Genomic DNA, 14,112 nt, shown 5'->3' on the forward strand with positions numbered 1-14,112 from the left:
GCTTCTTTTTAACTTCATGGGAGCTACTGAAGTGACCCACAAGTGAGGATTTTTTTCCCCAACAGAAATAAACTGCATTCTACACTGTTCGCCAGATTGAAGCATTTGTTTAAAATAATGCAGTTATAAACAGTAGGGGCCCTGCTGTTATCAACAATTTGCAAATATATGTATTAAAATACCAGCCCACCTTTTTTGTTTATTATTTCTACATATTCCAATACCCTGAATATTGAATCACTTGAATGATTCAAACTAACTCAAAAGGTGGCTCAAACCTTGCAATTATTTCATTTAATTGACTTATTTGTGCAAAACCCCAAAGTAGCTTAATTCAAGTTATTAGTAATTGCCAATATGCTTTTGTGCCTTAAAATAAATCATTCTCAGTTGCCTTTTACAGATTCACAATATTGAATTACCCACACATGTATGTCAAGATAAAAAATAAGTTCTGAGTGACCATTGTGCCAATAGGTATTAGAAGGAAAGTGTCTTGGTTGCCCCATATGGAAGAAGGTTGCGATTCTGTCTGTATTTTATCTGAACATGTGTTAACACCTTGCCAATTTCCAATAGCAGCTCCTTAACAAACATGCAAAGCGAAATAAATATCTGAGTCATCTTTGTATATGAAGTTATGCACAGGTAATAATCCTTGTAGGGAAATCTCTCTGTTTGATGCCGCTGTTTACTGAACTATGATACAGTGATGGAATAGGAAGCTTTGCATCCTTTTTTGGTTTTCCATGCAAACCAGTTTATGAATCAGGCAGATTGAGCGAGAGAGTGGAACTCCTGATTCATATTGTAATGTGTTTCATGCCCATTTGTTTTTATTTCCAGTACAGTAATCCTAAGAGTTTTCCAGAGTGAACTGTTGTTGGTTTGTGCATGTTGAACTGATCTCACCTTTGCCATTGCTGAGTGGACAAGTATTTCTGATAACTGCCTCTGGATCTGCTTTGCTGTATTTGATCGTGTGGCCTTTATCACTTGCGAACTTCTATAAATACTTTGCTGCCTTTTGATGCAGACCCCCATGCACTTTTCATAGTGAGCATTTGTCTGACATCATGTAAGATTGCAAGAAAATCAGAAAGCTTTAGATCCAATTTTATGTGTTTCTTCTGGAGCAGAGAAGTCATTTAACAATTCTCTCTGTGCTAGACTCCCACGTTGAGTTCTTAAGGCATACAGGCATAGATCAAAGGGATTTCCTTGATCATGTGACTGTTTCCTGCACAACTGTATCTCCTCTGCAGCTGCTATGAGTGGGATCAATTATGATTATGAGCTGTGGTGGTGCAGTGGTTAGAGTATTGCAGGCTACTTCTGCTGACTGCCAGCTGCCTATAGTTCAGCAGTTCAATTCCCACCGGCTCAAGGGTGACTCAGCCTTCCATCCTTCCGAGGTCGGTAAAATGAGGACCCAGATTGTTGGGGGCAATAGGCTGACTCTGTAAACTGCTTAGAGAGGGCTGTTAAGCACTGTGAAGCGGTATAGCTATTGCTATTGCTATCAAAAATTATTGGACGTGACCTGCATGTATATGTGATATTCCTTCACTGCTGGAGTCTATCCATGGGGAACCTCTTTTCAGTGGGTTCCATGGCGTGGTTGCAGTCTATAAACTCATAAACTTTAATGTAGAAATTGAAAACATTTAGTTCAATTCTGCACCCAAAATTAGATTGTCTAGCTTAACTTATCAACTTAGCCTTCCCAGTGTCCTGGCAGCACGGTTATTACTTTAATAGCTTGAAATTAGCCAGCAGCATTAATGTACAAGAATGGGAACAACATTAACAAGAGCTTAGTAAATAAGAGAACAATCACCCCCAAACTTGATTATCTTTCAAATACGTTGCATTCTCAGCCTTTTCAGGTCTCTAAATAGGCCAGCCAACTTCAATTCTAAACAATCTTCCAGAATAATGTACAGGTAATCCTTGTCTTACGATCACAGTTGATCCCAAAATTTCCGTTGCTAAGCAGGAGACTTATTAAATGAAGTTTGCCCCATTTGACAACCTTTCTTCTCACAGTTCTTACTGCAGCTGTTAAGTTAGTAACACAGTTGTTAAGTGAATCTGGCCTCCCCACTGACTTTGCTTGTCAGAAATATGAAACCAGTTGCCAAGCAACTGAATTTGGGTCATAAGACCATGGAGATGCTGCAACAGTTCGTAAGTGTGAGAAATGGTCATAAGTCCCTTTTTTCAATGCCATTATAACTTCGGTCACTAAACAAAGGGTTATAAGTCAAGGATGACCTGTATAGGGTTTTTTTTTCAACTTCCAAGTGTATCTTGTAACCTTACGATTTTGTAATGCTTCTCTTTGCAAATATTAGCTTGGCCTAACCATGTTTGCTTTTTTCCCCCCAACTCCCAGAATTCCTTAAACCAGCGTGCCTGGCTGAGGAATTCTGGGAGTTGAAATCCACAAGTCATAAAAGGGCCAAGTTTGAAGAACCCTGGTCTAGGAGATCTAATGGACATAAAGTTCAGTGGGACTTTGAGCTACATAGAATTGCTGTTATAGAGAGCCACAATTGTGATGGCTATCACAGAATGAAGGACTGAAAAATGCCCTCTGAAGAAAAATCTCATAGCATCTGGCCAGTTTCATTTAGGAGACAAAGATCACGATTTGATCATTTATTATTTATTTAATTATTTAATTTGTACAGCTGCCCATCTCACCAAAAGCAACTCTTACAAGAAAACTGTAAGCAAAGCATTTCATGCAAAGCAAAATAAGTGATTAAAGACTGGCTCAGGATATTATCTATATGCAACCTTCAAATACATATACATATGTATATGTATATATATTTGTGTGTGTGCATATATATATGTATGTCTACATATGTTTTTGTGTGTGCGTGTGTGTGTATTTTAATAGGCCTCCCTATCCATCTATCTATTCCATTTGTATCTCTAAAATTAGAACTGGAGTTAAATAGATTAATTAGTTTCATGTTTAGCCCAAAGGGGTTTTATACAAGTTGATAACCTAGTTAAAACTTGTGGACTTCAACTCCCAGAATTCCTCAGCCAGCTGGCTGAGGAATTCTGGGAGTTGAAGTCCACAAGTCTTAAAGTTGCCAAGGTTGGGGACCCCTGACCTAGACCACAAACACAGTGGTGAAACTCTAGCTGACAACCAATATTGGAAGATAATCTCATGAAGATGTATAAATTACTGGATCATAAAAGATGTCACCGTCAATGCTGCAAACATTGACATTTTTTTGCACTGACAATATAAGAGGCAGCTTTTTGCTTTAACTGTTTGGCTTTGAATCACTAAAGCACGGGAGGATTCAACCCGGACGTTTTAAGAAGATAAGAAATAGCGCACTTCGAGGGAAGTAAAACTTCGTGTGTCAATCTAATTGGTGAATGTGATGGATGAGGTGTAATTAAGGGAGGGAGATTCTGTAGGATATGATGTGTCAAGGGGAGGAGAATTCAGATTCTGGCATCCATCCATGAGTGCCGATGCTCCGTTCTCATTAATATAGACTTTTTAGAATAAACAATCATGCAGTATTCTTTGATGTGTCTCTTTAATCGGAACCATGACAGTCACGCCAATATCTCAAAGAACGTTTTTGAGTAGGGTCAGTTTACCTCATACTTTTGGATATAACAGGAGTTATTAAGTATCCAGTACAGCTATGTGGATGAATTAGTGTCATGCATTTTATTGAACCATGATTTGTTAAAAAGCCATAGTAATCTTGTTTACACATCATATGAGCCATAAACCATGGTTTCCAAACCATAGTGGGTAAGTTCACATATTCCACTAAGGCAAAATCGAACATATTATAGCTTGGTATGATAGATAGTCCTCAATTTACAAGCACAACTGAGCCCAAAACATGTGTTCCTAAACAAGACAGTTGCTAAGTGAGTTTTGCCCCATTTTGCAACCTTTCTTGCCACAGATGTTAAATGAATCACATTGACTTCCCTTGTCAAAAAGTCACAAAAGGTGATCACATCACTCCAGGATGCTGCAATCGTCATAAATGCATGCCAGTTGCCAAATGTCTGAATTTTGATCACGTGAACATAGGGATGGCACAACGGTCATAATTGTGAAAAACAATCATAATTAACTTTTTTCAGAGCTGTTGTAACAGTCACTAAATGAATGTTTGTAAGATTTATTTATTTATTTATTTATTTATTAAATTTTTATACCGCCCTTCTCCCGAAGGACTCAGGGCGGTGTACAGGGCAATAAATATCAGAATATAAATACAAAAGTTAAAAGAAGTTAAAAGAATTAAATAATCATGCCCAATATAATACAATGATTAAAACTATGTTAAAATTAGATCCAACCCTAAACCCATCAAACCAGGCCAGATTGTTCAAATAAATAAGTTTTTAAATCGCGCCGGAAGGAGCGAAGGTCGGGTGGCCATCTGGAGCTCAACCGGCAAGCGGTCTGTGGGAGCGCACTGGACGGAGGGAGGTTGATGCCGGCAGCAGGTGCTGCCGTAGGTAATCCGGACCCATGCCATGTAGGGCTTTATAGGTCATTACCAGCACCTTGAATCTCAGGTGAGATGAAGATGAAGACTATCTCAACATAGCCATAGTGAAAGGTAGTTTTAGACGCTACTCAATAGTCAATAACAATAGTCAATAGTCCCTAACATTTTGAAATCTTGGTTTTCATCCTTGGGGATTTCAATTTTCATAGAAGCCAAGAACAGCTTCTGGGAATTAAAGTCCACACATTTTAAAGTTCCCAAGGTTGAGACTGATTCTTCTATGATTTTTGGACATGAAAACAACCCTTGATTTGTATGCACCTTACAAAATCTTTTTTTTTAATCCAAGGCCAGTAAAACTGTTAAGCCGTGACGGTTATTAGATTTATGAAGGACCATTGGTAAGTTAATTATTAAAACTTTTATTTATTTTAGGACGACACATATAATAACAGCCAAGTGTACCTCTGAGAGTAATGTTTTAAACATCGCCTTGAATAAACATTGGCTCCCTGGCAGACTGCCATTTCTTTATAGAAATGAAAAAATAGTTTGTTCGTTGAGTGACTGATTTGTTTATAAGCTACCATGTGAAAATAATGAGAGATTAAAAACTTGATAGCCTATTCTTGAAAGCTTGTGTTTCGCTAAACAGAAATGCAAATTCCAGATCACGGGGGGGGGGGAGGGGGAGGGGAGACGGAGAAGAGAGGAGAGGAGAGGAGGTTGTTTCATAAAGTAGGGACAGCCATGCAAAAGTCACACTTTCCAATATGCAGGTACTATAGATGGCAACACTGCCTTGGTGGAGCAGTGGGCTAATGCCTCCTTAAGTAACACCAGCTGCCTGCAATTAGTGCAGGTTCGAGTCCCACCAGGCTCAAGGTTGACTCAGCCTTCCACCCTTCCGAGGTAGGTAAAATGAGGACCCAGATTGTGGGGGGCAATTAAGCTGACTTTGTAATAATGCCGCTTGGGGGGGGCGAAAGCCCTAATAAGCAGGCATATACATAGAATGAAGGCTACTGCTAAGCAGATTGATTTGTGCTTTAAATTGTAAGCCACCCTGAGTCTTCGGAGAAGGGCAGGATATAAATGGGATTTTTAAAAAAACATTTAAAGGAAAGAAATCCAGATTGTGCCTACCTTATCGGATCCGGTAGGATAGCCACATACACTCAAGGAGAAACCATCCCACAGATAACATGATCCACAGATAACATGATCCAGGTGCAATTCAAGGTGCTGATTACTATCTTTAAAACCTATTATCCTTAAAAACCTAGGTTTTAAAGATAATAATCAGCACCTTGAATTGTACCTGAAAGGAAACTGGGAGCTGGTGCAGCTCACACAAGAAAGGTATAGAGGTAGTCCTTGACTTACAACAGTTCGTTTAGTGACCGTTCAAAGCTACAACGTTGCTGAAAAAAGTGACTTATGACCGTTTTTCACACTTATGAACATTGCAACATCCCCATGGCCACGTGATCAAAATTCAGACACTTGGCAACTGTCTCATATTTATGATGGTTGCAGTGTCCCAAGGCCACGTGATCCCCTTTAGTGATCTTCTGGCAAGCAAAGTGAATGGGGAAGTCAGATTCAGTTAACAACCGTATTACTAACTTAATGACTGCAATCATTCCCTTAACAACTGTGGCAAGAAAAATCATAAAAGGGGGCAAAACTCAATAAATGTCCCACTTAGCAACAGAAATCTTGGGCTCAATGGTGGTCATAAATTGAGGACCACCAGTAATGTGGGCTGACCTAGAGGTGCCCAGTATTGTTCACAATTGCTTTACAGATCAATAGTAGCTTCTGAGTAGTCTTCAAGGGCAGCCCCATGTAAAGCGCCTGGCAATAATCCAAACATATATATGAGCAACCATATCTTCAACTCTATCCCAAGGATGTCTCAAGCACAACTTTCTCCAAACACCTTCCAAATGTTCTCAGGCTACAGTTTCCTGTCCTACCTAAATAGTGTGGGAAGAATCCAGAGAAAGAAATATTTTGGGAAATATTAAAAAGCCAGAATATGTTTCCCCAAAGGATTTTAAAGGCAGAAACCAACCCACCCACAAGTCTCTCTGCCCCAAGCAGAAACCAGGTCTGCAGAAATGCAGATGTGATAATCTTGTCAGAAAGATTGGAGCCAGGAAGCTTGGATTAGAAAGACAAAGATCCCTAGAATCAATAATCCCTCACACCAAAAATCCAACAGTCACTAGCCACAGAGAAGCAGGATATGACTTTTGGGACATAATAGGATAAAACCCACCACTCCCTACTACATGTGGTCAGCTTTCCCAGAACCATATTTCTGTCTGGCTCTCCTCTTCAATAAACTACAACCTTCTTTCTAAAGCAGTCTCCATTTTGATTATTCCCAGCTTGGACTGGACTCTGAGGAAGATTTTTCTTTCAACAATATCATGGCCATTGCATTCACATGCATTGTAGGCCAAGAAATCTAGGGGTTTATGAAGACTGTTCTTAAATCTTTTCAGTCTTTGAAAAGATGCATCCAGACATGTTGGGATTATGATGTCCAAAATTCACTGTTGTTGTTGTACCTACACTTTTGAAGGCAGAAGTTTGGGGAAAACTGGGCTAGACTCACTGGGCCCAGTGCCTTAGGAGCTCTAGATTCAATCCTATTGAAATGAGTGGGACATTATAAAACGTGATGGAAGACTGATGACTTAGCAAATCTTCCTTCCATTGTGTGATGGCAAAAACAACAACAGATTGTTGATTTGTGGAAGCAGATTGCATGTATTATTTCTGCAAAGGTGATGCAAACTGATCAAGTTTCTTTTTAGAAGAATGAGGGAGAGAAAACAAAGCAAAATAAAACCAAGCAGTTAAAAAGCAACTCTAGAGCTATTATGGGTAGTAAAGTTTACTTTCAGATCTGATGCAAACCTAATTTTAGAAAAAAAAGTGAATAACATGATAGCGGTATTGGATTAGAGGCAGGTTTGGCGAAATGAATACCCTTATTCTACAAAGTTAAATAATGATATCATCACAGCAGCAGCCAATAAGCCAGACTGAATACAGTACCCATATTCTGGCTATTGAGTCTTGCTTATTGGCTGCTATTAAAGTATTATTTAACTCTGAGGACTGTATCTCTGAATAAAGTATTATCTCTGCGTATCTTCCTCCTCAACCTATTCAAGCATTTTCTAAATACCAGCCCTTGTACAATTTGGATTCTTCACACCCTTAACTAATTAAACTAAATCCATTTTTCTGGATTTGCACTACTCACTGAATCCTAAATTAGTTATCAGGTAAGAGTCACCTCACACATTAAGCCACTCAAAAATCAAATGCAGGTTAACACCTTATATATTTGAATTTGCTGGGTTGTTTTTTTTTTTTATTCTCCTGGCTAAATACTTCATGTAAGACAGCCTTTAAAAACCTCTTATTGACAGTGTTCCTTCCAAGGTTGTTTTTAAGCTGCTTTTATAAATTTTCTTGAGCTAGCACACTCTCACAAATAGAGGCAGGACTGTTATAAATCTCTTTACACAGCTAGTGTGATTCTAGACTAACTCCCATTAATTGCAGGAAAAAAGTAAGTCACTGAGGATCTTCCTGCCTCCAGCTTTTCTGTCCTCTCCAAATTCTCAATATCCTGATTAGAAATTCTGAGTGGATACACACATGGCACTTTAAACTGTTTTTATAGTTTTAGAATGGTAAGCCACTCAAAGTCATTTGGCTGAGATGGGTAGTTTTAGAGAATGAATGAATGAATGAATGAATGAATGAATTTATGCCATTGTATATCTAACCATGGCATAGTGAATTAATCATAATTGGCTGGGATTGCAGAACACATAAACCCTAGTTTACCATTAGCAGCTGGTGACACCACACTGAACCAGGGGTCTTCAAACTTGGCCCTTTTAATGACTTATGGATTTCAACTCCCAGAATTCCTCAGCCAGGCACGCTGGCTGAGGAATTCTGGGAGTTGAAATCCATAAGTCATTAAAAGGGCCAAGTTTGAAGACCCCTACACTAAACCAAATGGAACAGACTTGTTCCATATCTCAAAGAACCCTGTTTCAAGTAGTAGCACCTCATGATAGCAGGAACTGTTTGGTGATGGGATGGGTGTCACTAGGAAGTGATGGATTGTTTTCAGTACAGAAATTGGATGTCCATATGTTTATTTACCTCAGTGAACAGCCAGGAAGTGATGAACTGTCTTCTACTAGGTTGGTGTTTCCCAACTTGGCAACTTGGAGATGTGTGGACTTCAACTCCCAGAATTCCCCAGACAACAATGCTGGCTGTTGAATTCTGGGAGCTGAAGTCCACACATTTTCAGGTTGCCACGGCTGAGAAACAATGTACTAGAGAAGCAAGCTGGATGCTCATCTATTTAGAGGAAGAGCCAGTTTAGTAGTTGAGAAATTCTTCAGGAATTCCACTAATGTTTAGGACAAGATCACCTGTGGGCCTACAATGGACAGGGCCACATAAACATATTCACCCTTCCCTTTCTACTCTTCACATGTGCACTTATGTGTTCTCATTTAGAGAAAATTATACTTCATCTATACACATGCAGCCTGTTCTATTGTCTGTCATGACAATCCATTTGACTTGCTGTATGTACAATGTTTGCATATGAGATGTAGGTTTGCCTAATGCAATAGAATCAGAAAATTACAAGGCTGGAAGGGATCTCAGAGAGGTTCTAGTCCAACCCCCTTCTCAACGCAGAAGTATACCATCCCCGTCTATTTTTGAACACCTCCAGTGATGGAGCACCCCAACACCAGGTGGCAAGATATTCCACTGATTAATTGCTCTCACTGTCAGGAAGTTTCTCCTTACTTCTATGTTGGATCTCTCTTTAACAAGCTTCCACCCATTACTTCTTATCCTGCCCTCAGGTGTGTTGGAAAATAAGTCAGACACCTCTTCTCTGTGACAGCCCCTCAAGTATTGGAAGAAGGCACCTTACACAACAGGAAACAAATGAATTGCAAAAGCTCTTTTGACTCTGATTTTGTGGTATAGAAGAATTTTGAATTCATATCCAAGCCCTTTATTCCTCCAAATATATATTGTTCCATAAATCTCCTTTTTCCTCACTCAATATGGAACTCTAAATTATTCCTTGTTTCTCAGATTTTTTTTTCTCTCTTCATTGCAGCATCCTGAAGAAGCTTCCATTTAAAGTTAGGCTTGAAAACCTGCCATTCCATCTGCAGAATTAATTAATTCCTTAATAACAGCTTCAGTGCTAATATGTTTGAAGGGCGCCAGCTTGGGCAGGTTTTTTTGTAAATCTCACAGGGCAACCCATATGCTTAAGATAATCTTCCCAGATAATGCATTAGCTGGTTGAATTCTTTCGTTACACAGAAAAAGCTAACTTGATTACAAAGCCTCAGCAGCATGCCAGAGTTGGCTTTCAGTCTGTACATGGATGAATAGAACATTGGAAAGGAGGATATTGGATCAGTGAAAATGTTTCAGCTTAAGAGCAGTGCTTTTTTTGTAAAAGAAAAAGGTGCCGGAACTCACACATGTCATACAACCCACCTTGCCTACCCTACAAGGTTCCATCCAAAAAAGGTGCCGGAACTCCGTTCTGAGCGTTCTATGAGAAAAAAAGCCCTGCTTAAGAGTGAATATGAAATCTTATCACCAGACTAGTAGCTGGTAGTTTCAGGCCAATAAAGATTGACACATTCACTTAAGTTTACAAACAGAGTAAATGATGTAGCAATTGTTTACTTATATCAAATCCTAACATGCATGAATATCTATCAATCCCAGCAGAGTAAAGACTTCTCTCATTCTGTTTCCCCATACACAACAAAAACAAAACCTTAGACTTATTTGGTCTCTTTCTTCTTTTCAATAAAACCACAGCTTATTTTTTTTTTGCAAAATTCATTAGAAGATAGTGCATAACGGAGCACTCATAGTCCCCCCCAAAAAAGCCCCCAAACCTTCCCCTTATTGCAGAAAACAGAACCCACAGATGCTTGAACATTTCCTTTCTGTTCTAAAGGATTTCATTTCCCATTCTTGCAGCTGAATGGGTGAGAGCACCTATGTCACAGGTGTCAAACTCGCCACATCACGTGACATGTGGCGATGTATCGCGACTCTCTTTGCATTGCCGGTCATGGGGTGAGCGCAGCTTCAGTATGATGATGAAACTGACCCATGGGCCAGCAGTTTGACGCCCCTGGCCTATGTGATCTGGATGAAGCTAAGCAGGACTGGCTTTGGCTAATATTTGAATGGGTGACCACCTGAAGATTCTAAAACCTTTAGCCCAATTAGGAAGTTGAGAGGAAAAAACAATCCGGAAGAAGGTAATACAGTAATGCAGGGGTGTCAAACTCGCAACGTGATGTGACATGTCACGGCGTATCACAACTTTTTTTCCGTTGCCAGCAATGGGGTGGGCGCGGTTTTGGCATGACGCATCCAGCCCATGGGCCGGCAGTTTGACACCCCTGCGGTAATAGGGACAGGTCGTCCTCCACACGTGACCACAGGTTATGTTGCTAAGCAAGGTGGTTGTTAAGGGAATCACACCCAATGAGTAAGCTAAGGGCTACCTATACTTCCAACTTTGCAAGCAACATTAACTCCAGAAGTGGAAAATGTTCTTGCAACAGTTTTTTTTTTTACTTTAAATTCAACCTCAAAGGATTGCAAAGAATGTGGCTGGTTGCACGAGCCGAAGCAATGGCATTGCTTGTTTTTTTTGTGAGATGAGATTTAAGGGCTAAAATAGCACCCGTTTTCTCTCTAAAACCAAGCACCACTCTTCCTTAACCTTGTTTCATTCAGCAATATTAAGATGCCTGGAAAGAAAGCCAATCCCCCATGCATTAAACTGAATACAGTCTTCCTTCTAGAAACCAAGAGTAATTCTGATAAAACTGACCATCTGGATTCATATGAACATGGGTAGATTGCTATATTGGTTTGTGGGTTCCTTTCTCAAGGCGATGGAGTATCTCTAAATAATAATAATAATAATAATAATAATAATAATAATAATAATAATAATAATAATAATAATAATAATAATAATAATAAAGTTGGAAGGGACCTTGGAGGTCATCTAGTCCAACCCCCTGCTCAGGCAGGAAACCTTATACCATTTCAGGCCAATGGCTGTCCAGTCTCTTCTTAAAAACCTCCAGTAAATCGTTAGAATGGTGTTAGCATTGTACTAAAGGTAGCAATTGAGCCTGGGGAAAACCAAATTGCAATTCTCCAGGCAAGCTTACTGAATAATTTCACGGGACTCACGCCAACCTAGTTGGGAGCGGTTGTTGTGAGGCAAAATTGGATAGGACAGAAACCGTCTCAGACTCTTAGTAGGAAATATATAAATAGGCTATTATGGAACAGTTGAATAGTTTGGATCTTGAATAAAAAGCACTGATAGGGCAGAAAAGAAGAAGGATGAAATCAGAAGAGTTCTATAAGCTGGGAAAGGATTTGTAGCAATGGGCTCATTCAAATAGAGAGATGCAGTCAGTGGCCAGTCTTTGTGTGTGAGGTCAATGTTCAGGAAAGTGCAGGAGCAAACTTTAGTTCATCTTGCCATTTCCTGTTTCAGATTCAGAACCTTTAATGGCCACATACGCATATAAATAATTAGCATAGGTAAAAGGTTCCCCCGCAAATGTGTGCTAGTCGTTTCCAACTCTAGGGGCTGATGAAACTCTCCGTTTCAAAGACGAAGAGCCAGCGCTTGTCCGAGGACGTCTCCGTGGTCACGTGGCCGGCATGACTGGATGCCAAAGGCGCACGGAACGCTGTTACCTTCCCACCGTAGTGGTCCCTATTTTTCTACCTGCATTTTTACGTGCTTTCGAACTGCTAGGTGGGCAGAAGCTGGGACGAGTAACAGGGCTCACTCTGTTATGCGGCACTCGGGATTCGACCCGCCAAACTGCCGACCTTCTGATCGACAACCTCAGTGTCCTAACCCACTGAGCCACCGCGTCCCTTTTAAATTAGCATGCTAGACACCAAATGTTCTCTTCATGTAGCTCTAAAACAGACATGTCAAACACAAGGCCCGGGGGCCGGATCAGGCCCACAAAGTGGTTTCATGTGGCCCGTGAAGCCATCCTGGAAACAGTGAGGGAACGGCCCCCACTGCCTTGGCCTTGGCCCAGAGACCCTCCTTCTGCCAGAGACCCTCAGATCTGTCCCACTCCTGCCCAGGCCCCCATAGGCACCCTTGATGTGAACGATGTAGAGCTGGCCATGCCCACCCAGTAGGCCATACGCACTCTAGCCACGCCCACGCTGGCCATACCCACCCGGCCCCGTGAGGGCAACTGCAAGGCTGATGCGGCCCTCAATGTAATTGAGTTTGACACCCCTGCTCTAAAACATCTTGTTGAAAGACATCATCATCATCATCATCATCATCATAAAGTTAGAAGGAACCTTGGAGGTCATCTAATCCAATCCCCTGCTCAGGCAGAAAACCCTATACCATTTGAGACCAATGGCTGTCCAGTCTCTTCTTAAAAACGCCCAGTGTTGGAGCATTCACAGCTTCTGGAGGCAGATTGTTCCACTGATTAATTGTTCTGTCAGGAAATTTCTTCATAAATTAGATCTTCATTGATTAGAGCAGGGGTATCAAACTTGCAACATCACATGGCGTGTCGTGACTTTTTTGCCCTTGCCGGCAATGGGGTGGGTGCAGTTTTGCTATGATGCATCCAGCCCACGGGCCGGTAGTTTGACACCCCTGGATTAGAGGGAAAAGACTCTTGAGAGATCTTCATAGATTCCTAGATTAGATCTTCATAGTTTAGAAGGGGAAATGGTTAAGAAACAGGGAAACAATTTTCGTTTTTGAGTTGTCAGATATGATTGGTCTGAAACGACCAACATCATGCTGTTGAGCACTGTTATCTGTGGATGAAAGGAGTTAGAGTCCAACCAGAAGTGGTCACTGCTGAAGATGACAATCACTTTGAGCCAACGCAGGTGGGATGGGAGTTTCATACACACACACACACACACACACACACACACACACACACTGCCCTTATAAGAACTCTCAGCTCATGCAGATGACATCCATAGCATCCTGTTTTCCAAATGTTTTTGAAACGTGCCTTGGATGGTTTGTCCAGCCTAGCTGAACAAGTGATGGAAAGGAAAAGCAGCTGGATGACAGCTTTGGTCTCTTGCCTCCTCTTGCTTCCTGCAGTTGAGGTGGGCTCCCTGTTCTACAGAAAAGGCAGATTGTCATATTGCTGGCTACTTGCCAAACAGGGAACAATGCGTAAATGCAAAAAGCCAGGTGAATCCACATGCCCATATGGGTGGCCTGATTTGCACAGCATGCTAAAGTAAGCTAAATAGATTTCTGGCATAGATTGAAGAAAGCAGCTCCTCTGGTTAAACCACGATAAGCTACCTTAATCCATTATTTATTTGAGTATAGCATGTTATACAAGCACAGCAACTGTATTTTGCTAACAAGAGGGTGGGGGTTTAACATATTGTATGAACCCAGCTGAAGGGGGCTTCATTAGATTCCCAA

General features: G+C 40.7%; 1 protein-coding gene across 1 annotated transcript in view; it reads left to right on the forward strand.

Moving 5' to 3' along the window:
- Positions 1 to 14,112, forward strand: part of PEX5L (peroxisomal biogenesis factor 5 like) — a gene marked incomplete at both ends in the record, with an annotated part of 168,460 nt that overhangs the window by 120,043 nt on the left and 34,305 nt on the right. The window lies entirely within an intron of this gene.

This window comes from Vipera berus (genome assembly GCF_964194415.1).
Source record: "Vipera berus genome assembly, chromosome: 5".
Taxonomy (NCBI): Eukaryota; Metazoa; Chordata; class Lepidosauria; order Squamata; family Viperidae; genus Vipera; species Vipera berus.